This window comes from Lissotriton helveticus, chromosome 8 (assembly GCF_964261635.1).
Source record: "Lissotriton helveticus chromosome 8, aLisHel1.1, whole genome shotgun sequence".
NCBI classification, from domain to species: domain Eukaryota; kingdom Metazoa; phylum Chordata; class Amphibia; order Caudata; family Salamandridae; genus Lissotriton; species Lissotriton helveticus.
This window is the reverse complement of record NC_136069.1, coordinates 10,176,906-10,203,431: the sequence shown is the minus strand read 5'-3', so window position 1 is coordinate 10,203,431 and position 26,526 is coordinate 10,176,906. Positions and strand designations below refer to the sequence as shown.

Here is a 26,526-nt window from a genome sequence, read left to right as displayed (position 1 = left end):
AGGCCCCATTTGGCTGAGTTTCGGTCAGCTGCAGGGGGTCAGACTCTTGTCTGTGGCAGAGGCATCCATTTTGTGGATCTAAGGTCCTTTTAGAAATTAACCGCATTTAAGTAAAGTAACATGTCTTACCCCTCTAGAGGGGTGGAATGCTATCCCCGTCGCCAGAACTGGCGAGGGGATAGTATTCCAAATCGTATGACACCTTACACGACATGTTTTGATAAAGCCAAACCAAAGTTGCTATATAACCGCGAGGATTATAAGGCACTTAAGAGTATATGGTATGGCCTTATCCTGAAACAGCTTAGGGAGTTGTTCCCGACAGCTGCAGACAGGCTCAGCTCATGCTAGAGCTCCATCTCACATTAAACCACGCACTCTGCCTCCAGGATTGATGAGGCCTTCCATAGGAGTGGCTCACAGGTTAATATGTGTCCAGATATAGGTTTAGATATAGGTATACTATATCTAAGTAAGGGGTGATTACACCACCTTACCCCAGCTGAGTGATCAGCCAGTTGTGTCAATTTAAGAACCAGCCAGGGGTGGCAAAAGATATGCTGCAGCCCCTGGTAGGCCTTGGTGGCCCCTATGCCCTGGGCACCTATAGTGCATTATACAGGGGCTGACAAGGAGTCCATTTCCAATTGTGGTATGTACCTAGGGTACATGGAATCCATTTTACAGAGAGAGCAGATGGCCTGGGGCCCTGATTAGCAGGGAACCAGGTCAACTAAGTCAAAAAACCAGCTAAACACAGGCAAAAAATCTGGGGTAACCATAGTCAGGTAGCCACCTTCCTACATAACCCCCCCCCCCCAAACGAAAGGAGATAAGGCTATCCTTGGCCAGGTAAGCCTATATTGCCTGAGTGGCCATATAAGGAAGTACCTGCACTAGCATGGGTACCCCCTGTCTCATGGTCCACTAAGCAGTCCCTCACCCTTGGGGTATTAGAGGGTCTCCACCATAGGGAATCACTACCTTGGGTGTGTTTATGCAAAGTTAAAGGCTGGTTTGGATATGGAGTATTGAAGTGAGGCTCTACTAATTTAGGGCTTAGCTTCCTCCAATTATCTTCCACCATGTGTGCCTTTCTTTCTTTAACTGAGTTGCACTGTGCTCTCAGGGTCAACCTCTGGCTACCTAAAGCTGGAGGCTGGGTCCCTCTGTTTGGCTTGCTGGAGGGACAGTTCAGGTTTGGGCCCTTTGGGTCCCAGGTTTGGCTGTGCCCAACAGAATCCATCTGTGGGAGGTCCCTAACTGTTTTTAAGGGGGCTCCCTCAGGAGTTTTTAAAGTTTTCACCTCACTAGGGCTACTAGTTTTGGTGCCCCTAATCTGTTGATGGGGGTGCTTTATTTGACAGGGGGCCCTCTGGGTCTCACTGTCCTTCTTGTCCTCTGCAGCCCTGGGCTGGCTAAGGCAAGGTAGAGAGGGGCAGGTTACCTGCTCCAGACTGGGTCCCACCTGAGAAGGGTCCACTGACATCAGAGGTTCTGTCAGGCTAGGCCCAACCACCTCTGGGGCAGTTCCTTCATCAGGGGTAAGATCAGTTCCCTGAGGAGGCTGATCCTGTCCTAAAGTCTGGTGAGGGGGAGATTTCTCTTCCTCCTCCATGCTCTCAGTTTGTGTGGAGTTATCCATCATTTCAGGCTTCACAACACACATATCAGTTTGAGTTTGGGCTGTGGCCATCACAGCCCCACCAACCTTTTCAGGAGGAGACTCAGTTTGGGTTTCTGCTGTTATCATAACAGCTTTGCTATTCTGTTCAGGAAGAGCTTTTGCTAGAGATGGGGCAGAGAGTTTCTCAGCCCTACCAACCTTTTCAGGAAGGACATCTTGGATTGGGGCAGTAGCCATTACAGCCCCACTAACCTTTCCATTGGAATTTACCATTCTAGAATGGATTTCCTGTTCAACCTCAGCCCAGGCTGAGATTTCCAAATCATTACCAAGTAGGCAGTCTACAGGCAAGTTTGATGACACTGCCACTCTCTTTGGGCCAATGACACCTCCTCTGCTGAGACTTACTACTGCCATGGGATGATTTGTTTTGACGCCATCAATGTTTGTTACCTGGTATGTGGCACCTGGTAAAAGTTGCTTAGAGGGGACTATACAGTCAGCCACCATGGTGATGCTAGCACCTGTGTCTCTAAAAGCTTCAACTTTCAAACCATTGATGATGGGTTCTTGTCTATATTTGCTCAAAGTATTTGGGCAATCAGAGAAGTTGGCAAACCCCCTGCCAGTCTCATAAACAAGATCATTTGGGGATGGGGACCTGGATAGGCCAGGGTCCTCCTGGGCTCCAAAAGTAAACCCACCCAGATTCCTGGGCGTGCTCCCACTTCCTGGGGGATTACTGCTGACAGTAACAGGAAGGGTTGGAGCTGGCTTTGGAGGTATATTTTCTTTATTGTTATTCTTGGGACAACAGTTGTCTGTTTTGTAATGCCCAACCTGTTTACAGGCATAACAATAAGGCTTTTTCTCTGTTGAAGAAGTGTCTTGGGACCCACCCCCATTCTTGGAGTTTTGGGGCCCTGGGGAAGTCTTTTCTTTATTTTTATCCCCACCCTTATCTTGAGGCTTGGTAGACTCCTTCTTCTGGTTACTGTCCTGATTCTTAGGCCTATTCCTGGTTCTGACCCACTTGTCTGCCTTCTTTCCCAATTCTTGGGGAGAGGTCAGATCAGAGTCCACCAGGTGCTGGTGTAAGAGCTGGTTCTGACAATTACTTAGGATCTGCTCCCTCATAATCAAATTATACAATCCTGTAAAGTCATGTACTTTGCTGCCATGTAGCCAACCCTCCAGAGCCTTAGTAGCACAATCTACAAAATCAGTCCAGTCCTGAGTCTGTGTCTTCTGGGTGTCTCTGAACTTCAACCTGTACTGTTCAGTGGTTAAGCCAAACCCATCTATCAGAACACTCTTCAGGACTTTGTAATTGTTTGCATCCTCATGTCTAACAGTGAGGAGCTTGTCTCTCCCTTTCTCTGAAAAGGAGTACCATAAGATTGCTGCCCACTGTTCCTCAGGAACCTGTTGTACCATGCAGGCTCTCTCAAGAGCAGTCATCCATTTGTGGATGTCATCCCCTTCCTTGTAGGGGGGCACAATCTTTGTCAGGTTTCTACTATCATAGGACCTGGGTTTCTCTTTAGGAATATTGCTGCCACCAGTGGCATCTAAGCCACACAATTTTTGCTCTCTTGCCAAGGCAAGTTTAGCTTGAGCCAAGGCTACCTCCTCCCTCTCTATCTGGAGTTTGACAGCCCTCATTCTGGCCCTATGCTCTAGCTTTTGAGAAGCACTCATGCCTCTCTGTGATTCCCTGGAGGCACTAGAAAGATGAGAGTCCCCTGAGGGGGATCTCACTCTTCTGTTGCCTGGGAGAATGCTATAGGATCTGGGGAGGTGCTGGCCCTCTCCATTCCCTAGTAGGTTTAAGTTGGCCTGGCTAAGCCTGGCAACTCCAACCTGGCTACCCTCCTGACCCTGGTCTTCTGTGTCCCCAACCTCTGAGTCCTCATCCCCCTCTTCTCCTTCTTCTTCCTCCTGAGGGGTACCAGTTACAGGTGGGTTCTCTCCATTTCCTGACCCTAGGGGAATTCCCTTCGCCCTTTCTAAGTCATCCTGTTCTAGAATGGCTATCAGGATTGGACAGGTGGGGCTTCTGCCCCTTTTTAACCCTCTTGATTTGCACAAGGCAATCAAGTCCTTTCGGGTTAGTTTGTCATAGCTGGAAGTTGCCTGGGTAAGGTCAACTGTCACAGGAGTAGACCCTGAGGCTTTTCCTGTGTCAGACATGACTCTAGTGTGGTGTAAGTGATGCACCTACCTACACTAAGTGTTTTCCTACTGTACCTTGCTAGTGAGTTGTAGTCAGGGTGTGCTAATCCCTTTAATCTACAACTACTAAGTTCAGTAGAACTTAATATGCTAAGCTTTTGATTTATATGTACCTAGAGGTACTTGATGTGATCTTTCAATTTGATAAAAGATTGCAATGGTAAAACAACAGCAAGCTCAAATCCGCACCGCTGCTCACCAATGTGAGAAGTTGGCCTGATAGGTGATGTTTCCAATTCTGGAACCACCTATTATCAGACCAAACAATCTCTTATGGTGTCAGGTTGTAAGTCAACCTTGTTAGACAAGCTATCCTAGGGGTAGCATGGACTAAGCAGCCTAAAGGCTTAACTTAAGAGGTCGTGTTAAGCGAGCTGTTTTACCACATACAATCCTGTAATATCAAATGAAAGGACACCACACAAGTATATATTATAAAAATATATGTGTTTATTACTAAAAACAATCCCCAGTATTCTTTATGAATAAAGGGGCACAAGCGTTAAATCAAAAGCACAGTTTAAACATACAAAGTTGCACAATTATGGATGAGGGCGGGTGGCCACTCAAACCATATACTAAACAAGTGGTATAAGAGATACCAATCGAACAGTGGTTAGGCCTAGGGCCTAGGGAATCGCTGGGAGCAGTCAGGACAAGCAGTGCTGAAGTCGGGAGAGGCCCACGGGATTCGGGAGCAGTGCGGAAAGCGCACGCATGCACCAATGTTAACCAATGGTGCGTAAAAATGACAAAGTTAGAGTTTAAGGACACTTCCGCTGAACCTAGAGGAACAAAACTTAAGACACAGACCCTAGAGGTGTGCACCAGTGTGGGAACACCGGCGGAGCAAAGTTACCTCACCCACAGGAAGCGGGTGCACAGGCTCGAAGTTGAGTCGGGTTTCGTCACGCAGGCTCTTGGTGCTTGAAGCTGAAAGGGCTGCAGGCGGGGTGAAAGAGAAGTGTCCGGTGGAGTCCAAGGGTGGACTCGAGTTGAAAAGTACCTGAAAGCAGAGGGGACAGAGTCTGGGTCACTCAGCAGTGACCAGGGTGGAACCAGGACGGAACCAGGCAATGTCGGGCGCAATCAGGTCGCTGTCGAGGTGCTTCTCTCCGCTGTCACGTGGGCTCTGGGGCATCTACGATGTCCAGGAGCAGGTCACGATCTGTCCCACGCAGGCTCTCGCCGTCGGCGCTGTCGGCTTCAAGATTGGAGCAAACAACACTTGGCAAAAGCAATCCACGCGGAACCGGAAGATTGCTCTTCACTCAAACCCGGAAGGTCAGAGTGGGGGCTCCTTTTCAGGGGAGCTGGTGCAGATCTGGAGCAACCAGATTCACAAGTTGGTTTCAAGTTTTCGTCAGCACAGGGGCCACTAGCCGGCTGGCAAGTGACCGGGCCAACGCGTTGAGCCAAAAGTAGCAGAAGGGCCCCACGCAGCACTCGATGAGTGTAGAGGGGTGAGCTTCGGTGCAAGAGTGGCTCAGGGTTGGGGCTTCTCAAACCCCGGTGCACAGCTTCGAGGGTCACTCGTGGGCTGCACGGTCAGCGTCTCGTGGTCAATTCAAGATGGCGTGCCCCACGCTTCCGGTCGCCTCCACGGGTCTCAGCTCTGCAGGGACTGTGGATCGGGCTGTTGGAAGGCAGGCAAGCTTGATCTCGTCGATCTCTGTCGCTCGAGTTCTGGCGGGAACTGCAACAAAGTAGACGTCGAGGGCTGGATGGTGCCTGCTGGTGCAGGGTGGTCACTCCTTGACCACAAGGGAGATTCTTCGGGCTTCCACGTTGAGTAGGAGGTCGAAGGGTCCAGAATTTCGTTTCTTATGTTTCTTCCAGGAAATCTGATGTGCATTGGCACTGCTCCCACTCTTATTCGAATCTGGGGGGCGTGATTACCTGCTAGGTCCCCCCCTATGGGTGGGACCCAGGAAGGGGGTGGATACACCCCTTTCCTTTGATCCAGGCCGCCCTGGCACGAGGGCTGGAGTGCCCCAGAACCGGTTTGGCCGGATTATGCAAGGGGCAGCCTTGTGCGCCCCAGGCAGTGTCTGGTTTCTTTCAAACCTCCCTGCTACAATCCACTATCTCCTGTCTGGAGGGCGGTGACACCCTCCTGTGACAGGAAACCCTTTGTCCAGGCCCCATTTGGCTGAGTTTCGGTCAGCTGCAGGGGGTCAGACTCTTGTCTGTGGCAGAGGCATCCATTTTGTGGATCTAAGGTCCTTTTAGAAATTAACCGCATTTAAGTAAAGTAACATGTCTTACCCCTCTAGAGGGGTGGAATGCTATCCCCGTCGCCAGAACTGGCGAGGGGATAGTATTCCAAATCGTATGACACCTTACACGACATGTTTTGATAAAGCCAAACCAAAGTTGCTATATAACCGCGAGGATTATAAGGCACTTAAGAGTATATGGTATGGCCTTATCCTGAAACAGCTTAGGGAGTTGTTCCCGACAGCTGCAGACAGGCTCAGCTCATGCTAGAGCTCCATCTCACATTAAACCACGCACTCTGCCTCCAGGATTGATGAGGCCTTCCATAGGAGTGGCTCACAGGTTAATATGTGTCCAGATATAGGTTTAGATATAGGTATACTATATCTAAGTAAGGGGTGATTACACCACCTTACCCCAGCTGAGTGATCAGCCAGTTGTGTCAATTTAAGAACCAGCCAGGGGTGGCAAAAGATATGCTGCAGCCCCTGGTAGGCCTTGGTGGCCCCTATGCCCTGGGCACCTATAGTGCATTATACAGGGGCTGACAAGGAGTCCATTTCCAATTGTGGTATGTACCTAGTGTACATGGAATCCATTTTACAGAGAGAGCAGATGGCCTGGGGCCCTGATTAGCAGGGAACCAGGTCAACTAAGTCAAAAAACCAGCTAAACACAGGCAAAAAATCTGGGGTAACCATAGTCAGGTAGCCACCTTCCTACAATGCGTTGTCCGGATTAAGGGGGTCATTAGGATCGCGGATTTCCCGCATCCTCCGGGCCGGCGGAAGCCACCGCCGGCCCAGAGGATGCGGGAAAACCGCTGCTGATGCTTGAAAGACCCACCGTCAAATTAGGATGGCTGGTGGGTCTTGGAATCTGTCCGCCGCTTTTCCACCGCGGTCGCCTTCCGACCGCGGCGGAAAAGCATTAACATGGCTGGCGGTGTCTATCAGACACCGCCAGCCATATTATGAGGGAGTAGAAAGTATGCTTTTCCACGGCGGCTTTTCCGCCGTGGAAAAGCATACGGACCTTCACTTCGGGGGCCCGTTGCATTTGCGTGAACAAAGCTGCACCCGCCGCAATGTTAAAAATAGAGGATGTGACCGCCACCCTGGCCATTCTGAGGACCTCCTGAGGCGGAAAGCCGGGAGTAGCAATTTGGAATCTTTGATCATTTTTAAACATTGTAATACTGTGTTTTTAACAAAACTATTTGCACTAATTCGCCTGGCATTAACTGGACTGGCGCCGAGCAGCAGATTAATTGTTGTTACGCCCTGTTCACTCGTTCTGCCGCCATTTCCTGCTCGAGGGAGCCACCAGACACGCCCACCTCGGTTGGCCACGTCCCCCCTCACAGGTACAAATAATGCGCGCTGAACGCTAGCGCCGCATTATCATTCTGAGAACCCCCTGAGGCGGAAAGCCGGGAGTAGCAATTTGGAATCTTTGATCATTTTAAAACATTGTAATACTGTGTTTTTAACAAAACTATTTGCACTAATTCGCCTGGCATTACCTGGACTGGCGCCGAGCAGCAGATTAATTATTGTTACGCCCTGTTCACTCGTTCTGCCGCCATTTCCTGCTCGAGGGAGCCACCAGACACGCCCACCTCGGTTGGCCACGCCCCCCCCTCTAACGCCCGGAGCTCCACTATAAATCATGAGTCTCTGACGAGCGCAGACGAGCTTGCCTTAAGCGCGCCTTCGGCGCGCAATCGTCGCACCCGCTGCGCTCGTCCGCGACTAGCGCGGCCCACTATGCCCAGATCCCTACGATGCCCACTGTCCCCCTTCTGCCTCTTACTCGTGGGATGCTGCTCCATCTGAGAGAGTTTGCGCACGAAGGTCACCTCTTTTTTACCGATACTGCCTACCCTCTGCATGACTTCACTAGCAGGGGTCTGCTAATGGGAGGTCTGCTCAATGTTAGATCATTGCCAAAGCATGCTAATGAAATTCAATTACTCATTGATACCCATCACTTAGACGTACTTTTCCTAACCGAGACATGGACCCATGCCGATTGTGACATTGAACTTGACTGGGCCTGCCCCCAGGGGGTAGGTATTATCTACGGAGCTTCTTGGCTTATAAACATCTTAGACATGGACCCAGTTGCCGGGACTGAACTCCTCGGCCTTTCCATAAACTGCCATTCCGGAGCCACCTTCACGGCAATTATCTGTTATCGCCACCCAGGAACTTTTAATTCCCAACAACAGCAATCGCTACTCACCATCTTCACAAATATGGCTACCTCCCACAACAAGTTGATCATTCTGGGTGACTTTAATCTCTGGCCAAATGGCAGCCTGGACACTGGATTGCACAATCTTGTGCTCTCCTGTGAAAGCGTGGGACTTTATCAACTGGTCAAGAAACCCACCCACTCAGCAGGTCACCGACTTGACCTCATTTTCTCTACCCCTCAGCTAGTACACCTGAATGACATCCTGCCTATGTGCTGGACTGACCATTCGCTCATCAAATTCTTTATAACTAGTAACGGAGCCAGAAGGCCGGGACATAGTACATCTCCCGAATTTTTGTACAGAGACTGGAAAGCTCTGGAAAAACTGAGCTCTACCGGCACCGTGTTTCAAGTGTAAAACAGTTTTTCCTCCACTAATTCGGTGGAGGATAACTACAAGGCCTTTTGTACGAGGATATCCTCCACCACTGACTCCATCGTCCCCCTAAAAAAATGCAAACCTAAGAGCAGAGCACCAGCCCCCTGGTTTGACGATTCCTTGAAAGTCCTCAAACTAGCCTGCAAACAGGCTGAGAGGAAATGGAGGCAAGGCTACTCCGACACAAACAAGTCACTCTGGAAAAATAAACTCCGGGAATATAAATCTGCAATTGTTAAAAGTAAAGCTACCTACTTTTGCTCCACCCTAGTTAATGCCACCAATAGCTCCAAAAGTATCTTCCAGATTCTTAACAACCTTATCCACCCTGACTGTGCCAAAAAAACAATCCCACCCACACAAGCACTTTGCGACAATCTCGCACTATTTTTCAATGATAAAATTGTGACCATCATCCACAACCTGAACACCTCCCCAACACTGGATAGTCCCAACGGCCCCGGGACTAGCACCAGTCACCAGGTTCCGGTGCACCCAGGGTACCTACCCATGGAAAGGTTGCGGGAATTCCCCCCCATCTTAGAAACAGATTTTGATAGGCTGGCGCTTGGGATCACTTCGGGCTCTCCTCTCGACCCTCTGCCACCAAAAATCTGGAAAGGTTTTGGAACAGAACTCTTCTGCACCCTGCGCAGGATCTGCAACCAATCCCTGTTTTGCGGAGTTGTTCCGACTCCTTGGAAGCAGGCTCTTATCACCCCGCTGCTGAAAAAACCCTCCTTGAACCCTGAGTGTTTATCGAACTATCGGCCTTTCTCTCTCTTGCCTTTCCCAGCGAAAGTTACCGAACGCTGGGTGAGTTCCTGTCTCTCTAAACATCTGGAGCAGAATCACATCCTGGACGATATTCAATTTGGCTTTCGTCCAGCCCATGGCACCGAAACAGCTGTCCTGACAGCCATGGAGGATCTTCGTATGCGTGCAGACAGGGGCCAGGCAGCAGCTTTGATCTTGCTGGACCTATCTGCCGCATTCGACACGGTCAATCATGTGATTCTGCTGGAGAGACTCGGTGAGGCTGGGGTGGACGGCACGGCTCTGCTATGGTTCCATTCTTACCTGCGGGACAGGAAGCAGACTGTGCCCCTCCCCCCTTTCCAATCTGCCTTCTTCTCAGTGCCCCATGGGGTGCCCCAGGGCTCGTCCATCAGCCCCATTCTTTTTAACGTGTACCTTAAGCCCTTGGTCACGTTAATAAAGTCCCATGGGTTAAAAGCTATTAACTATGCGGATGATACCCAGCTCATTCTCTCTTGGGAGGGAGAAGATTCCATTCAACATCGTTTCACGACTGCCTAAGAGATACGGCTGGCTGGCTGCACAAAAACTCCCTGCAATTCAACTCCTTCAAAACTGAGGTTTTGTTTTGCGCTGGAAGCCGAATCCCACGCCTGTTTCCAACTGAATTTTGGCCCCCGGAAGCCCCGGAAAAACCACAGCCAGTCACCACGGTCCGCAACCTGGGTGTCATGATGGACAACAAGTTAAGTATGGAATCCCAGGTTGCAAAAACAGTGGGTACCTGCTCGGCCTTACTGCGCTCCTTGCGCAAGATCATGCCACTCCTCCCCGCACAAGCTCGAGCGTTAATAGTCAGGTGCACTATCCTTAGTCGCCTTGACTATTGTAACGCTATGTTACTCGAGTCCCCAGCTGTGCTACTGGACCGACTCCAAAGAGTTCAGTCGGCCGCCGCCAAGCTAGCTCTTGGCTGGACCAGGAGGTCCTCCGCCACAGCGGCCTTAGCCGAGCTGCATTGGCTCCCTCTGAGGCAGCGAGTGGCCTTCAAAGCCCTCTGCCTTGTTTTTAAGGCATTGCACGGAGTCGGACCCAGACCTCTGCAGGCCATGTTTACCTGGTACACCCCCACCAGAACCCTCCGGTCTGCCTCAGCCTGCCTTGTCACAGTACCTAGATTCAACAAGGTCAGGACTGGGGGAAGATCCTTCAGAGTCGAGGCTGCAAAACTGTGGAACAGACTGCCCCTTGACATCCGCCAAATACCTCAACTCCTTCCCTTCCGAAAACGTATCAAAACTTGGCTTTTCCCCTAAATCCTAAATCTAAATCTTAAATCCACTCACTTGGCTACACGCCCTCAGTCTCCTCACTCACTGAGGAGAATTTCTCCAGCGCCAGGATACCTGCAAGGTGACAGCCGCGCTATACAAATGTTTTAAATAAATAAATAAATAAAATACATCCTAATCTGCATGGAGGGACCGCCGCTGCCCCTGCGGACGGTCCATCCTACTCTATGGTGGCGGACGGACTCAGGTCCGTCCGCCATCATAATCGGCCCCTAAGTTTGTAAACAGTTCTTCTGATCGCACTAATGGCCTTATCTTATGGAATGTTCAGACACAATGTTTCCACATCTAGAGTAAGAAAAATATCGTTATTTTTCTCTCGAATTGAAAAGAAAAAATCTGGACTGGAGCAGCACATCATTAAAGGATCTTGAAAAATTGGCACCTATGCATAGGGCCCCTGCGCACCCACTGGACAACCATGCATAGAGCACCTGCGCACCCACTGGACACCCATGCATAGGACACCTGCGTGCCCACTGGACACCCACGCATAGAGCACCTGCACGCCCACTAGGCACATATGCATAGAGCACCTGCGCACCCACTGGATACCCATGCATAGGACACCTGCGTGCCCACTGGACACCCACGCATAGACCACCTGCACGCCCACTAGGCACCTATGCATAGTGCATCTGCGCACCCACTGGGCACCTATGCATAGTGCACCTGCCACCCACTGGACACCCATGCATAGAGCACCTGCGCACCCACTGGACACCCATGCATAGGACACCTGCGTGCCCACTGGACACCCACGCATAGACCACCTGCACGCCCACTAGGCACCTATGCATAGTGCATCTGCGCACCCACTGGGCACCCATGCATAGGGCACCTGCGCACCCACTGGACACCCATGCATAGACCACCTGCACGCCCACTAGGCACCTATGCATAGTGCATCTGCGCACCCACTGGGCACCCATGCATAGGGCACCTGCGCACCCACTGGACACCCATGCATAGAGCACCTGCGCACCCACTGGACACCCATGCATAGGACACCTGCGTGCCCACTGGACACCCACGCATAGACCACCTGCACGCCCACTAGGCACCTATGCATAGTGCATCTGCGCACCCACTGGGCACCCATGCATAGGGCACCTGCGCACCCACTGGACACCCATGCATAGAGCACCTGCGCACCCACTGGACACCCATGCATAGGACACCTGCGTGCCCACTGGACACCCACGTATAGACCACCTGCACGCCCACTAGGCACCTATGCATAGAGCACCTGCGCACCCACTGGACACCCATGCATAGGACACCTGCGTGCCCACTGGACACCTACGCATAGACCACCTGCACGCCCACTAGGCACCTATGCATAGTGCATCTGCGCACCCACTGGGCACCTATGCATAGTGCACCTGCCACCCACTGGGCATCTATGCATAGAGCACCTGCCACCCACTGGGCATCTATGCATAGAGCACCTGCCACCCACTGGGCACCTATACATACAGCACCTGCCACCCACTGGGCACCCATGCATAGAGCACCTGCCGCCCACTGGGCACCATGCATAGAGCACCTGCCACCCACTGGGCATCTATGCATAGAGCACCTGCCACCCACTGGGCACCATGCATAGAGCACCTGCCACCCACTGAGCATCTATGCATAGAGCACCTGCCGCCCACTGGGCACCATGCATAGAGCACCTCCCACCCACTGGGCATCTATGCATAGAGCACCTGCCACCCACTGGGCACCTATACATACAGCGCCTGCGCACCCACTGGGCACCCATGCATAGAGCACCTGCCGCCCACTGGGCACCATGCATAGAGCACCTGCGCGCCCACTGGGCACCTATACATAAAGCACATGTGCACCCACTGGGCACCCATGCATAGAGCACCTGCGCACCCACTGGGCACCTATGTATAGTGCACCTGCCACCCACTGGGCATCTATGCATAGAGCACCTGCCACCCACTGGGCATCTATGCATAGAGCACCTGCTACCCACTGGGCACCTATGCATAGAGCACCTGCCGCCCACTGGGCACCATGCATAGAGCACCTGCTACCCACTGGGCACCTATACATAAAGCACCTGTGCACCCACTGGACACCCATGCATAGAGCACCTGCCACCCACTGGGCACCATGCATAAAGCACCTGTGCGCCCACTAGGCACCTATGCATAGAGCACCTGTGCCCCCACTGGGCACCCATGCATAGAGCACCTGCGCACCCACTGGGCACCTATGTATAGTGCACCTGCCACCCACTGGGCATCTATGCATAGAGCACCTGCCACCCACTGGGCATCTATGCATAGAGCACCTGCCACCCACTGGGCACCTATGCATAGAGCACCTGCCGCCCACTGGGCACCATGCATAGAGCACCTGCTACCCACTGGGCACCTATACATAAAGCACCTGTGCACCCACTGGGCACCCATGCATAGAGCACCTGCCACCCACTGGGCACCATGCATAGAGCACCCTAGCGCCCACTAGGCACCTATGCATAGAGCACCTGTGCACCCACTGGGCATCTATGCATAGAGCACCTGTGCACCCACTGGGCATCTATGCATTGAGCACCTGCACACCCACAGGGCACCTATGCATAGAGCACCTGCGTGCCCACCGGGCACCCATGCATAGAGCACCTGCGCACCCATCGGGCACCCATGCATAGAGCACCTGCGTGCCCACCGGGCATCTATGCATAGAGCACCTGCCGCCCACTGGGCATCTATGCATAGAGCACCTGCCGCCCACTGGGCATCTATGCATAGAGCACCTGCCGCCCACTGCTTGTAAATACATAAGGAGGTGTCAGACCATTCATTGGTTCTTTCAGTGGGACGAACACGCAGCCTCACTCTAGTGTACCCTGCAACACACCCTTGAGTTATCGTATTGAATTGTGATCCCATTTACATAGCGCCTACTACCCCTGGCGCGCCTTAGAAGCAAAGTGCGCATAAGGAAGAGCCTGGGGTCCCTCAGGAGGTCAACGGATCCTTCGCTCTCACCGTCCTATAAGCCTCTGGGACACACCATGGGTTGTTAGGAGAGGGTTGAGCAGGATCCCTTGTCCTCTCTCATTGAGCCCTCCTGGACCTGCGCTCTCACCTCTTGTACACCCCAGTGTTTCCGCTCAAAGGTGCCTGGAGCGCTCAGGGCTCAGAACAAAGCACGGGAAACGGTGTGGGGGCAAAGATGGCTCCATTGAAACACTTGATCTGTGTATGATGGCCCTCTTAGATCCAAGAAGAACATATAGTAAAGAAGGATTTATAAAAAACAACATTAGAACCGCTGAACAGGCTGGCAACGTGGATTTGTAGCCAAGGACTGATCTATTGCTAAATTGATGACGTTTTTAGAGATTTGCATCTTCTGCCCTTTAGAATGTGGGAACTCGAGTTCTATTACCGTGCCCAAAGCGTGCAGCCAGGCCTGCGCGCGAGAGCTGGTCACCATTTCACAAACAACTTTAAAAATAGAGCCCCGTGGGGCGGGGGCTCCTGATCCCCCCCCCCCCTGTGGGAGGGTGCATGAATGGCACGTGGGGCACGCTGCTGGGAATGGCCCTGGAGTGCCATGTGTCAGGGTGTAATCTAATCTATGTGGGCACCGCTCCAGGCTCATACCTGTCAACTCGAGGGGGTTACATGGTGCACCCAGCAGCAGCGGCCGAGGAGGCTCATGGGAGCCGGGCCACAGATGGACAGCTCTCCTCACGGGCTTTTTGTGAGCTGTGCAGATCACATGGCTGTCGGAGTTTGCTAGGGTCTGTGACTTTTCCATGTTTGAGTGAACATGTGTGACACTTCAATGTCTTGCGTGTGGCAGTCACAGACGTTTTAAGGCTGGGAAAAGTGAGCGCTGGCCCGGGGCCCAGCCCTTCAGGGGCCCCTGATAGAGCCAGCTCAGTTCTGCAGGAAGTCTTGCCTTAGTGACCATGAATAATTCTTAAACAGATGGATTTAAATACCATTTTCCTTGAATTTATTTTTATTGTGGGTTATATGTGAGAATCTTTTACAGACATTTTGCAGAAACGTGTGCCTATGTTTTATACAACGTCCATATCAAAGTTTCTTTTAGATCAAAACAGGATCTCACATTTGAGAAATGGCCGGGGGTCCCAGAGATTATTTGCAGTAACAGTCGTGAGCTGCTGCTGGGGTACAATATTGGAAACACGTCACTATCCCTGAATATTAGATGTCAACACATTGTGAGTTTGGACCAGTGCTAGTGCACGGCCAGGGACCTGCAAAGAGGGATGAAAGAGCTGAAATTGGATCATAAATTCAAAACTGTTACGAACAGGGGCCCCAAAATACGTTTACGCCAGCCCCCCCAAATCCTTAAAATGTCCCCAGTGACACTTTGAGTGACAGTTCACCACGACTGGACTAGAGTATGACATCCATGTAATGGGTGGCGGTACAGATGTTATTCTGTTATAGAATGTCACAAACTGACTACATTTTGCAGTGTTGTCTGTAGGGAAACATTGTCATGGCAACAGATGAGGCGAGGGTCCCAGCTTCCTCTGAGTGCTCTATATAGGCCCAACCATGGCATACTGAGGGGCAGAGGACAGATCTTTGCCCGGCTCAAGGTGCACCCCAGCTGTCGCACAGCTGTCAGAGGCAGCTGGGCAGAGCCTAGGCGTTGACGCAGTGGTATGACGCGACCATTACGCTCATCAGATTGCTGACAAACGGACACATTCCATGGGTGACACTCTCAGGCCTCACATTGTAGCCCTTGCTTAGGCATTCTGATACTTTTTAAGCCCAGCTATGGAATGTGAATATTCCTCCTACAAGTCCCAGAATGCAAAGTGGTCTTGGATAATGCGCCAGGATTTGCCAAATTTGTCCATCACAAATCAAACTCGATTACTTGTTATGTCCAGTTCCTAATGGTTGGGCGTCCCCGCTGTGAACCTGCGACCCTGTGGAAATGGAGGGTTTAAGCCTGGGAGTGAGACAGTGAGCGACTCTCACATCCAGTCCAGAAGAAAGAGGCTCAGGCCTCAGGGCTCTCAAGTTTGCTATTTTCAGGCATGTTACAAGGACCCGGTCCAGTTTCACTGTTTGCATTTTGCCATTTGTAGCTGTGAATTTATAATGTTATGTTATGTTAAAAAGGAGTTATAGAGCGCACAGCTACTCAGCAGAGTGTCCCGGGCCTGAGACAGAAAGATACAAAGGTTAAGGGAGAAACGGGGAGCATCAAGCCCAGAGTGCCAAATCATTGTCCCACTTGTTATGCATATGACTACAAGTACCAGAATGCAAAGGAAGACCCTGGAATGGATGAGCTGCGCAAGCAACGAACTTGGAACCTCGGGAGCTCTGATAGGCGGCTGGAAAGGTGAACAAGTCGATGCTGGCCTGCCGGAATATTTATTTCCTCACTTAACCAGTGCCCTCGTGAGTCCCTTTACTTGCAGTACATAAAATATGTGAATAAATAAGAAACTACAAAACCACATGTACAATTGTGATGATCAAAGGTGTCTTTCGGAGTGGGGGAGCCCTCGGATTGAAATGGCACTGTGTAAAAAATCCCAGGACGACAAGGGCATCGTCACCTCGGACAGTGTGGCTTAGAATAAAGCCTCAAACCCAATAGTGGTGAAGAAATAACTGAATTAATTCCCCATCAGAACGAACATACACAAGCGAAAGGTGGGTGATGGGATATGTGGTGAGCCACCCGGCCACTGCAAGGGCTCAGCACTGCCCCGGATGTCATGCATCACACCCTGTGGCCGGGTGCGGCCAGAGGCTAGAAATAAAATGGTCCAAGACCACATGGGATCTTCCACCCGTACCACCTCCAGTGTATGGGCACCTTCATTGACCGTTGGTAAGGGCTTCTAACCACTGAAGGTATAGGGCGGCCCCATGCCATCAAAGTTGGCAACGAGGACTCACCCACAAGGTCTGAGAGCTGTGCTGCGGCCATGTGCCCGACTGCTATTCTCCGCGCCCCTGTCCCCCTGCTGCTGCTGCGCTGACTCTGCCTGCCAGGGGAGAACTGGCCGTAGCGGGCACTGGGCATTTCCCCGGTGGGCTGCCAGGGTTGGGGTGCGATTTTTTAACAGGGCCGTTTTTACAGCATAGCTGCAATATTGGCCGCTGTAAAGAAATTGGCTAAAACTGGCAGTGGCAAACAGCTCGGCCGTAACCCCCCTCAGCACTTTGCCAGGGCCGGATTTGGTTCCCAGTCTGGCCCTGCTGCCTGCATGGCCGCTGAGAACCCGGCCCAGCCTACAACCCCGATGTGGGAGGTGATCAAGAGCCGCGGGCCAGCCTGCGAGGCACCGCTGTGCACTTGGACTGCTGGGGTTTGCTTTCACACAGTGCCCTGCACAGTGGTGCGGGGAGGCGCGGAGCAGCTACCCATGCACAGCAGCCAAATCTCCATCTCCCGCCAAATAAGTGCATGCTCCCCCATGACTCCCCACCACCATTGAGCAAGGCTGAGGCCGCGTGGTAGACGGCAGGAGAAAAGAAGTGGCAATCAAAGACTGTGATAATGATATAAGGCAAAAAGTAAAGAGAGGACAGTGACAGTACCACAAGGAGAGAAAAGTAAAGGAAGGTACAAAAAAGAAAACAAATAGAAAATATTAGGAGGGCTAATCCTATTGAATGAGTGAAGGGAAGTAGTTGGAAATAATATTGACAGGTCTGTAAAGCCGGTGGCATTATGTCATCGCGATGTGCCGTTCCACCTGCTGCCAGTGGTGGACCAGGAACTGGAGAAGTTGGGGAAGATCGAGAGCATGTCTGGTCCAATTATGTGGTAGTCACCCACGGTGGTTGCTAAGAAGTCCAAGCAGGCCGGCAAGATACGCCTATGCATCGACATGCGCCTCCTAAAAAAGGCCATTAAGAGTGAGAGGCACATCACTGCCACAATGGACGATATAATAGCTGTTCTAAACGGGGCCAGATGGTTCTCAAAACTGGACCTCAATGCTGGTTATCACCAACTCTAGCTGGCCGAAGGAAGCAGGTATATAACAACATTTTCCATGCACCTGGGCCTGCGAAGGTATAAGTTTCAGGATATCGTCCGCTGTGGAGGTATTTCAGAAGGCAATTAGGACGGTGCTGTCAGGTCTGCATAACATAATGAATGTGAGTGACGACATTTTGATCTACTCGGCGACAGCAACAGAACATCACTCACATCTCAGGCCACTCTAAGGCACCTGTGTGAAAACGTGTGAACTCTCCTTCGGGAGAAGTTCTCTTTCTTCCAAAACAGCACTGAATTCTTTGGCTATGTCTTCACTTAGGAGGGAGTACAAGTGGATCCAAGGAAATTGAACACCATCAGACAAGCCCCAGCACCGTGCAATGCCTCAGAGGTGGCCAGTTTCTTGGGAATGGCCACTTATTATGGCTGATTCATCCCCAGCCTGGTGACCATTGCAGAGCCCATGAGGGCGCGGATGAAAGTGGATGCTCGCTGGGAGTGGACCCTGTCGTTGAGGAGGCATTTCAGAAAAAGACTCCAGACCTGGATGTTTGACTAACCCCAGCGCCTGGATACCCTCGCGGGCGATAATCCGTGCTCTATAAATTCGAACTGATTGACTGATTGACCATTAGAAAACATTAGCTGGGCCCAAGAGACAACTATACTCACTGTAATCTTTTCCACAACAGTTCAGTAGTTGCCCCAAAAAATATTTACACTCAGCTGGATCTAGTAGAACCCATTTATAACTGGTCAACTGGAATTTCCTCCCTGGGAAACATTGTTTCACTTTTCTCTTTTTTGAGACAAGGTAACACTCTGTACAATTTAGATGCTTGAACCAACTGTGGAAGAAAAGATAAAATTGAGAATACATCGCAGATGTTGAGTTTGCAAAAAGCCAAAGTACTTCTTTGCCCAGAATGGAGGTGAGTGAGAAATGTATTTTATTTTTACTTCTCTGTTTTACAAAATCTGAATTTATTTTCCTGATGAAAGACTTGACAGAGTTCCAGAACACATGGCTTTCATGGAGCTGGCAGTGTGTGTCAAGTACAGTGAGTAGAAACGAAGAGTTTCATGTCAAACAAGAAGGCCCACCAAATAAAGTACTGAAAATGCATTCCACCGGATGGTGTAGTTAGCATGATATCGTTATTGCCTATGGTCACTTTATCACAAGGATACAAGGGGCATTGGATCACTTTTTCTTAAATATTTTGCGCACATTTCTAATACTGTTAGTGAAAAACTAAGAAAGAACACTCTTTAAATTCATCAAAATCCCCAAAAAGCCATCCTGGTAGCCCCATCCTCCGCTTCTGGCTGCTCCTTCATCACATATTCAAACAGTGCATTCTCTAGCTGTATGCTGGTTGATTTCCATGAGGCATCCCATTAGCGATGCTGCTGTAACTTTGTCTAGATGGTTACTAGTTGATCCTGGATAAACATCCCTTGTGGTTCACTGAAAGCCCGTTCATTTGGTGTTTACCTGTAGTTCCCTGCTGTACATTCCAACTGGTCCATTAGGAGCTGTTACCCTGGAGGTCCTCCTGTTTGATCCTCAGTAGACATGTCAGGTCCCTCAGAAGCCCTTTGCCAGCGGTGTACTTCTTGATCCCCACAAGGCATCATGTCAGGTCCCTCAAAGCCCTTTCCCAGCTGTGTTCCTCTTGAGCCCCACAAGGCATCATGGCAGGTCCCTCAGAAGCCCTTTCCCAGCTGTGTACCTCTTGAGCCCCACAAGGCATCATGTTAGGTCCCTCAGAAGCCCTTTCCCAGCTGTGTACCTCCTAGGCCCCACAAGGCATCATGTCAGGTCGCTCAGAAGCCCTTTCCCAGCTGTGAACCTCTTGAAACCCACAAGGCATCATGGCAGGTCCCTCAGAAGCCCTTTCCCAGCTGTGTACCTCCTGGGCCCCACAAGGCATCATGGCAGGTCACTCAGAAGCCCATTCCCAGCTGTGTACCTCCTGGGCCCCACAAGGCATCATGTCAGGTCCCTCAGAAGCCCTTTCCCAGCGGTGTACCTCTTGAGCCCCACAAGGCATCATGTTAGGTCCCTTAGAAGCCCTTTCCCAGCGGTGTACCTCTTGAGCCCCACAAGGCATCATGTTAGGTCCCTCAGAAGCCCTTTCCCAGCTGTGTACCTCCTGGGCCCAACAAGGCATCATGGCAGGTCCCTCAGAAGCCCTTTCCCAGTGGTGTACCTCTTGAGCCCCACAAGGCATCATGGCAGGTCACTCAGAAGCCCTTTCCCAGCTGTGTACCTCTTGAGCCCCACAAGGCAACATCTCAGGCCCCTCAGAAGCCCTTTCCCAGTGGTGTACCTCTTGAGCCCCACAAGGCATCATGGCAGGTCACTCAGAAGCCCTTTCCCAGCTGTGTACCTCTTGAGCCCCACAAGGCATCATCTCAGGCCCCTCAGAAGCCCTTTTCCAGCAGTGTACCTCTTGATTCCCACAAGGCATTATGTTAGGTCCCTCAGAAGCCCTTTCCCAGCGGTGTACCTCTTGAGCCCCACAAGGAATCATGTCAGGCCCCTCAGAAGCCCTTTCCCAGCTGTGTACCTCTTGAGCCCCACAAGGAATCATGTCAGGTACCTCAGAAACCCTTTCCCAGCTGTGTAACACACAAGGCATCATGGCAGGTCACTCAGAAGCCCTTTCCCAGCTGTGTACCTCCTGGGCCCAACAAGGCATCATGGCAGGTCCCTCAGAAGCCCTTTCCCAGCGGTGTACCTCTTGAGCCCCACAAGGTATCATGGCAGGTCCCTCAGAAGCCCTTTCCCAGCTGTGTACCTCTTGAGCCCCACAAGGCATCATGTCAGGTCCCTCAGAAGCCCTTTCCCAGCTCTGTACCTCTTGGGCCCTGTTCCATATCTCATCAGATGGTGCTGCAGTAAAAGTTCTGACAGTCTCTGAAGGCTCAGATAACAGAAGGATAAATGGTGTCTGGCTCTTCCCTCTCTCTTTTCCAGGTAGTCCTCAAGTGCTTACTAAACCTGTGATTCAAACCACTGTACAATATTGTTTGACAAAACTTTCCCCTAAATAGAAATACCTGAGACACAGATGTGCCCAGACAAAGGGCCCCCAGTCAGAGAATGTCCAGTCCTCCATCTACTGCTGACCCCCTCTGATTGCAGAGGACAGCAAGTGGACAGCGTTCACAGTCCCAGCAGTAAAAAAGTATTTCCCAATGTGGGCCGAATACACTATCTCTATTCTTCAATAAAAAGAGCACATAGCGAGGGATGAGATGGTCAACGAGAAGAGCAAGGACACAGTTGAAAGGTCAGCAAACAAGACACAAACAGCACTGAACAAAGAGCTCCACACTTCAAAATGACCAGGACTGCTCTGGTCTTTTTTGTTTTGTAAATGTCTATTGATGAACCAACCTCCTCCATACTAGCAACACTGAAAGGGTAACAAGCTTCCCTTTTATGGGCTGAATCCAGGGAAGGGCACAACATTTAGCAGCTAATCAATGGAAGCGTGCATGAGGAAACGAATAATACCTTAACACCAGCTAAACAACACCGCAGCATGTTTGTAAATAAAGGACTCCTCCTCATCAGATAATCAACACAACAGTGTGGTAATAAATGAAAGTGTAAGATCACAGCACAGCAGAACACATCCTAGACTGTGCCCTCCTGATCACATGTGAAGATGACTCCTGCCTCCTGATAGTGCTGGACCTCTCAGCTGCCTTTACCATTCGACTCCCCCCATCCAGACCCTGGAGGCCTGAATAGGATTCACTGGTAATGTCCTTCACTGGTTCTCCTCTTGCCTTTTAAAACAGCACTAGTATGTTCATGTGGGCAACTCCAGGTCACAAAAGGTTCCTATCACCTGCAGAGTTCCCCGGGGTTCCATAAAGTCCCCCCGGCATCTTTAACCATCTGCGGGGACCATCCTGGGGCTCTACTCACAGACAACAGCATCAAGATTCACCAGTATGCCGATGATACACAACGTCACTCCATCAACCTCGACACGGAGCCTCTCGATGGCTACTCACAGATAACAGCATCAAGATTCACCAGTACTCCAAGGATACACAACGTCACTCCGTCAACCTCGACACGGAGCTGCTCGATGTCTACTCACAGATAACAGCATCAAGATTCACCAGTATGCTGAGGATACACAACGCCACTCCATCAACCTCGACACTGAGCCACTCGATGCTCTACTCACAGATAACAGCATCAAGATTCACCAATATTCCAAAGATAAACAATACCACTTGGAAGACTCCTCTGCTTCAGACACCAAGCTCCCCAAACATGGTTCGCACAACATCCAGACCTGGATATCCAGCGCCTGCCTCAATCTCAACCTAACCAAATAGAATTCCTGTCAATTGCCAAGAACAACAAGCGAGAAATATGATCACATTGTCTCTGCCCTGATGCGACTCCATTGACTCCCCATGCCTTGCCCGCCAGGTGCAAGAAGGAGCGTTCTCTGCTGTTGGTTGGCAGATCTGCAGGTGTCTGTGAGGGAGAGGGAAGCAGATCGAAGGTATCTGGTCGGTTGGTGGAAGGTCAGGCATTTGTTGATGTATGCTGGTCCCTCGTCCTATTGCCCTTCCCCACCGCCCACTACTAACTGAACAACAGACGGATACAGATTTCTAACTGATCATTTCTCATCACTGTCCACGACTAGGTGGTTTTAGAACCTGTCGTCACACGTGGCATGGATTGTGTGTGTTGGAAATTTGCCAGCTCTGGCACATTCCCATGATTCCAACCATCATTGTGCCTCAAAATCACTTGATAAATAAAGCTCTGGTGCTTGTCACTGACCCATCAGAAAACTGCCTTATTGAATGCGTGCTTCGTTGATCACACCCGATGGGTGTTTGCCTCAAGGGGCACTTGGCCACAGATCATAGGAGCACAATATGTGCTTTATTTTAAGTCCAGATGCTTACTTCCTGGTTGCATAGCTATGCATGTTGGCAAAATCCGGCTTTTCTGGAAAGCTTTGCTGCCCAGGCAAGAGGTAAATTTGAAGATGAGGTAGGAAGCAGCTCTCTAGTCATCCCACCTCTGAAGTTTGTGTCTCTTTGGTCTGAACCTCAAGAAAAAGCTTTGGTGTTTTGAAGTCAATGCCATTGAGCTCCTGGCTGAGGGTGAACACACACGTACACACACACGTGTATAGTGCAGGGGTGCATTGCGTGCAGAACACAGGTTAAGTGATGGTCATGAGGCTCTTAGAGTTCTGGGGTTCTTGTGGGAGCCAAGGGGGCTCGAGACATTGCCAGGATTCGGGGGTAGCTCCTCAGGAGGCCTTCACAATCTGGAAGAGACAGAAAGGAATCATTAGCTAACAGCAATATATTGATCTCAGCAGTTACAGATCATGCTTTAGTGACAATAAAAGGACTCGTGTTAATCCACCATGACAGGCCTGGACCATCTTGTGTTTGCACAGGTGAACCACTCATACATGAATAAACCCTGGCAGAGCCTGAGACAAGACAGGCCTATAACACTAGACATCACTGGACAAATGAATTGCCATTGAGCTGCTGTGATGTAGCGCCTTGTTCCATCCATGAGTAGCTTCAAGCGTTTGTGGTATATTTGGGTTTGCACCATGTGCATCCTTTAGGTCTGCATGAGCAGTGGTCTCTTGTTCAAGGAGTAGCTGTCTAGAACATGAGAGAGCAGCTGCTGCTATGTTGGTATGAAAGAGACAAGAATGAGACCAGAAACAGTTCATAAGTAGGATGTCCTTTTTATGGGGGCCATTAGAGACAATAAACAACATAAACATCTCAATGTGTAATGTATGCATTTCACTATATGGTATATGCATTTCACTATATGGTGTATGCATTTCACTATATGGTATATGCATTTCACTATATGGTGTATGCATTTCACTATATGGTATATGCATTTCACTGTATGGAACTGGATTATGTCTCTTACAGTGACTCAAGCTGGTAGTACATGAGAGAATAAAGTTTAAAGAAGGAGAATAGAACCTGAGTGCCATTTTCTTTTCTCAAGGGTTGGTGGGCAACGAGATAGGATTGCAGACTGTGGATAGATTTGCCACACTCACATAGAAGAGGCAGTGTTACTGGGCTCGCTCCCTCAGGGGAGGGAAGCCGACCCTTGGCCCTGGTCACTAAAAGAAGGATCAATTAGGTGCCAAGCCATTATACGTGGTAGTCATGAGACACCCCGATCTTGTTAAATTACACTCTGTCTTGGCATCTCAGACTTACGAGAGCCTTATGGGGCAACAAGACGCTTGTGATAAATACAGCTAAGCTTTAGGTACATTGCTGAATGCACACTCGTCGTCATACTTAGAGCCTAATTGCAAGTTTGGCAGTCTGCATGACTGCCAAACCATTGGTGGCTACAGTCAGAACACCGTATTAGAGCTTTGGCAGTTGGACCGCCATGGGACCGCCGCAACGTCTTGGGATCTGCAATTACTTGGCTTTGGCACAGTGTTCTGGGGCAGCAACATGCTGGCGAAGCTGCTGCAGCACCACCAAGCATATTATGACTTTGCTGATCTCTACACTTTTCATGCGGTGATCCCGCCATGAAAAGTGTGGCAGTCCGGAAAGTAAGTAGGGCCCCCTGATGCCTCTGTGTATGGGGGTGCATGCAAGGGGCACATGGTGTGCCCCCCTGTTTATATGCACTCCAGTTCCTACACGGCATGGACTGCAAAGTCCGTGCTGTGCATGAACTTGCTTTGGCGCTCCCTCTGCGCTGCAGTTCAAAGGCTCAGATACGAGCCTTTGAACCGCACAGCCGCAGGACGGCCGTACAGACCACTCGCCATGCCACGAACTGACTCGTAATTAGCGGGCAGGCAGCGGCTGAATCTGGTGGTCTTAGTGTGCGGCAGCCTACTCCAAGACTGCCAAAGTCATTATCAGGCCTTTATAACGTGCAGACAGATGTCAGACTGGTGGAAAGAGGAAGCAGGGTTAGAGATTGGGAAACCATAAGATAAAGGCGGAGATAGTGCCAATGGGCCCAATTCACAGAATGAACTTAAGACTCAATCCTAAACTTACTACTATTTTGGTATTCACAGAATGCACTCACTACTTTTGGCATTCACAGATTGAATTTACTACTTTTGGTATTCACAGAAGTTAGGATTTTGTCTTAAGACAACTTAAGACAAACCTAAGACAGACTTAGACAGATTTAAGACAAAATCCTAACTTAAGTCTGTCTTAAGTCTGTCTTAAGTTTGTTTTAAGACAAACTTAAGACAAAATCCTAACTTCTGTGAATACCAAAAGTAGTAATTTCATTCTGTGAATGCCAAAATAGTAGTAAGTTTAGGATTGAGTCTAAAGTTCATTCTGTGAATCGGGCCCCATGTGCTGGGGAAGCTGGATGAAAGCAAACTGGTCACAGCTAAATGCCAACAAAAAGTGAAACTCTGATTACTGAAGGTGGCGGTTAGCCAGGAACCCTCCATTTGGGCCTACTTCTAGGGGCTTCTACCTGACTCTTGTCATGATTGTTAGACCACACCAATGGGGGCTGACCTATCAGAAAGCGGATGTAGGTTATGCTACAGCAGCTCATTACCCGACAACTGTACTAGGCCCAGCAACACCAACATGCAAACCACTCTCTCATTGGTGAAGGTATTCAGCCTGTCAACAGTTGACTTCCATGCTCTTAGTAAAAGGTGATTTGTTCCAACGAGGTCTGGATTATAGTGCCTGATGCATCGTCCTACGTGGGACCGCTCTTATTTTAGAGCAGTTAACCTCATGTCCTGGCTCTCAGCAAAACCTGGGAGCACCAGGATTAAAGGCACCAAGGGGCATATTCATAAAAGTAAATTTAGATGTGAGTAAACCTACATGTGTAAATGTACTCTTACACTTTGTAGAGAGTGTCCTGCTTCGGGCTATTCATCATTTCCAAGTGTAAATTTAAGTACTCCCCTGAAACAGGGCAAAGCAAATTGCATGAATGTAAAGTTACTGCTAGTATGTTTTCACATGTAGCGGGAGTTCTCCATCATTGTGGGGGAGAGCCTCATGGTAAAATATAAGGAAAAAGGAAAAAGAATATTACACTTAAAAATTGCAAATATTTTTATGTCAAATAGTGCCGTAAATTAATTTTATATATTTGTTTTCTAATCTTGCATTAAATATTTAATTAATTTAATCAAATTAAATTTAAATTATTTTATTTAAGATTTATTGTAAACAATCCCACATAAAGTGCATTTTTATATTTATTTATTTATTATGTATTAAAAATTACAAAATGTTAAGCAGCATCAATTTAATTTAGTTCATATATTTTCAAAACAATTAGTTACATTTATTTTTAAATTATAACGTTTTTAAAAATATTTTATCATAAAAATATTTAGTTTATTTATATCTACGTTTTTAACATACATTAAATTACATTGCATATATGTTTAAAAAGTCAAAACAAATTAATCTATGTAGCATTATTAACTGTGGGTTCATTTTAAGACCCTACCTTCCTTACTTTCTATGGGAGAGTGTTGCAGTACCAATGTTTGCTCATGCGTGTTGAAGGATTCACTCAAGCTCTGAGGTGGAGTACATTTGCAATTGTTTTGGGACCTTTTTGGGTGTTGTAGCTTTATAAGTGAAGGTTGTGAAAAGGAATGTGCTTACTT

The 26,526-nt window shown here is 49.7% G+C and overlaps 1 protein-coding gene across 1 annotated transcript in view; it reads right to left on the bottom strand.

The window, feature by feature from the left end:
* Positions 1–22,611: 22,611 nt before the first annotated feature.
* The window catches only part of POPDC2 (popeye domain cAMP effector 2), a 58,589-nt gene continuing 54,674 nt past the window's right edge, over positions 22,612–26,526 (bottom strand). Inside the window, exon 4 of the mRNA XM_078655875.1 lies at positions 22,612–23,160. The gene's annotated coding sequence lies outside the window, so the exon portion shown is untranslated. The remainder of the gene's footprint in view (positions 23,161–26,526) is intronic.